This window comes from Podarcis liolepis (assembly GCF_965112155.1).
Source record: "Podarcis liolepis genome assembly, chromosome: 10".
Lineage (NCBI taxonomy): Eukaryota > Metazoa > Chordata > Lepidosauria > Squamata > Lacertidae > Podarcis > Podarcis liolepis.
This window is the reverse complement of record NC_139562.1, coordinates 4,579,648-4,582,661: the sequence shown is the minus strand read 5'-3', so window position 1 is coordinate 4,582,661 and position 3,014 is coordinate 4,579,648. Positions and strand designations below refer to the sequence as shown.

Here is a 3,014-nt window from a genome sequence, read left to right as displayed (position 1 = left end):
TGTCTTGAGACTATTCATTCCCCCCCCCCCACATTATTTTTTATCGTTTTTCCACATATTTACAAATCAGTCCAAAGTATTTAAATTTAATACAATTTCTTTTTTAAAAAAATTCAGGTTTTCCACTCCTGTTGCAAACCCATGTCCATTACTTCCTGATGTAGCGACTTCATTCTTCAATAATAATAATAATAATAATAATAATAATAATAATAAAGCTTTATTTATACCCCACCCTTCCTGGTTCAGAAAACCGGGCTCAGGGCGGCTAACAACAAATTTAAAACACTTAATTGATGCAACAAGAAACAGCATAAAATGTGAAAAACAATAAATTCAGAATTCAAAAATCAATTTAGGGGGAAAAGCCATCCAATAAACATTGGATGATCCCAGGGCTAGCTGACTAAATTAGTTACATTTGGGCCAGTGAGGAGACCAGGGGAGAATTAGCTGTGGGATCCCAGAGCGGGGAATCTTCATAAAAAGGGGAGAGGGAGGGAAGGAAGGGGAATAAAATATCAGTTTAAGTTCAAATTGAAAGCCAGGTGGAATAGCTTTGTCTTAGAGGCCCCATGGAAGGATGTTAAATCCTGAAGGGCCCTGGTCTCATGGGACAGAGCATTCCACCAGGTCGGAGCAATCACTGAGAAGGCCCTGTCCCTGGTGGAGGGGGTCCATAGGAGGGGGTCCATAGATCAACCAGGATCAACCAGGGAAACCCTGCAATCGACCAATACATTGCGATTGACCTGTTGGACATGCCTGCCATAGCCCAACGATTCCACTTAAAATAGCCACAGATGAAAATGCATTGGGAAAAGTGTGGTGAACGAATGAATAACAGCAATACATGTGAACATCCTGCAAGCAAATCAGGTTGGAGGCAGAATGAATATAACTGCCCCGATTAAGCTGAAAAAATGCTCAGTGAAGTCTGGACATTTTCTAACCTCCACTTAATCTTTGGGGGAGGGAAGGGGGAAATCAATAATTAAATAAAAACATTAAAAAAAATCGGGTGATCTGGAGGAGCTAGAATGGGGGCAAATGGATTTAGTTTACATTTAGAGGGGAGCTCAACTCATTTGAACTTTCCGGAACAACATGAGAACCAAAACAGCCATCCTTCGAAATCCAAATTTCTTTGAATTCTTGCAATATTAGACACAGTGGTCCTGGAACGGTGATTGGTACACAAAGCAAAGGCAAAGGTCTTTGCTGCTTAACAGCAAAGGACCTGGCTAATATGTTTGTTAACTGCATTTCTACCCCACCTTTTCCTTCAAGGAGCCTCATTTAACCAACAGTGAACCAGCAGTAAATCACACCAAATGAGTTGCAGTTAACTCTTGATTGCAGGCACACATGCTAAACCTTGTCTGTGGTGCCTACCCCATTATCCCAAATGATGAGACAAGAGACCAGAGTATGGGTTCAAATTGGCCACAACTTTATTGAACTTCAGAAGTGGGAAACTTGGCACAGGCTTTGGCAGGTAACCCTCTCAGCCCGCCTGGCTGAGGATATGCAGGCAGTTGAGGCCCAGTGACAGGGGACTGCAAAGCGCAAACTTACACAGATTGCCCTTCCACCAACCTCTTCCCGGGAGTTTGACCTACATGCCACTGCTCTAGGGCCAGGGACTCCCGGTTTTTGCCCTTTAACAGGCCCTGCAAGCGCCGCCGCATGGGCAGGGAGCATAAATGCATCGCCCCAACTTGATGTTAGACTAAAGGCTACCTTGCCAAGGCCTAAAAACCGCCAAAGTTGTGACGAAAATGCTATGGGGAAGGCGAAACCTGCCAATGCAGGGGAAATTCCTTCCCGGTTCTGAATATAGCAACCATCTTACGACCGCAGCAGCGCCCGCTGACCTGGAATGCAAAATATTAGCCTGTAAAAAAGAATGATTAACTTGAAGATCGCTGGCCGAGGCTGAAATTAATAAGGCAAGAAATTATTAATTTGAGGGTGGGTGGGTGATCCTGGAAGGACGAACAGCAAAAGAGGCCGTCCATTGTCCTCCCTGTCCAAGGGCGGGTCAAAGGCCAGCTCAAGCAGGTGGGTGGCACCCGCCCAGGTGAGCCCCGCTCGGTGCCGCAAACCCCGCCCACTTGTGGGGAAGGGAGGGCAGATATTAGCAAAACAGGATCTGCACAGCAGGGTCAGGCCGCATGAGCACAGCAGCTCAGGTCTTGCCCCCCACGCAGCAGTTGCTGAGACTGCAGCTTCCTGCCTCCCCAAAGCTGTCCCCTCCTCTCTGGGGTTCCCCCCAAGCAATCGGAGACTGTGCAAGTCTGTCTTTGCTCATGCCACTCCTGGTTTTGGGAGACCAGGGAGAGGAGAGCTTGTCTCAGCAGCAGGAGGGGATACCCATGACTGATTCCTGCCTGCCTCTTGGACCCCTTCCTCTCCTGCTTCAGCTTCCGCCTCTGATTCTGGACTTCTGTCTGCCACCAACTCTCCCAGCTCACTAAGTCCTGTTGCCTCTTCTGCTTCCTCCTCCTCCTCCTCCCAGTCTTCTCCCTCTGACCCCTCATTGTCGTCCCACCACCCCTTCCTGGGATCTGAGCCTCCTTCCCTTAGGGGCTCCACATCTGGTTCCCCTCACTGTTCCTCTGCATGCAACCAGTCCGTGACCTTGAGATAGGTTAGGCCAGGGGTCTGCAAAATTTTTCAGCAGGGGGAACGGTCCACTGTCCCTCAGACCTTGTGGGGGGGGGGTGGACTATATTTTTTTGGGGGGGGATGAATGAGGGACGATGAGCGGCGTGCGAAAGGGCTCCGGTGTGATGGCCTGGGACTCAGGCTTGGACTCGGAACCAGAGGAGTCTCAGTCTGCACCGGATCCTCTGTCCCAGGCGGCATCTGAACCCAGTCTGGGGCCTGATCCTGAAGAGTCCCAGTCTGTAGAGGTTCCCCTGCAACAAGCACCAGCTGAGCCGAGTCAGGGACCTGAGCCTGCCCTGGCTCCAGATGCGGGGATGACCTCGTTGCCTCCAGCTGAGCCG

At 49.4% G+C, this 3,014-nt stretch overlaps 1 protein-coding gene across 1 annotated transcript in view; it reads left to right on the top strand.

Moving 5' to 3' along the window:
• LOC310688141 (cadherin-related family member 5-like) overlaps positions 1-3,014 on the top strand; it is a gene marked incomplete at its 5' end in the record, with an annotated part of 153,446 nt that overhangs the window by 102,248 nt on the left and 48,184 nt on the right. The window lies entirely within an intron of this gene.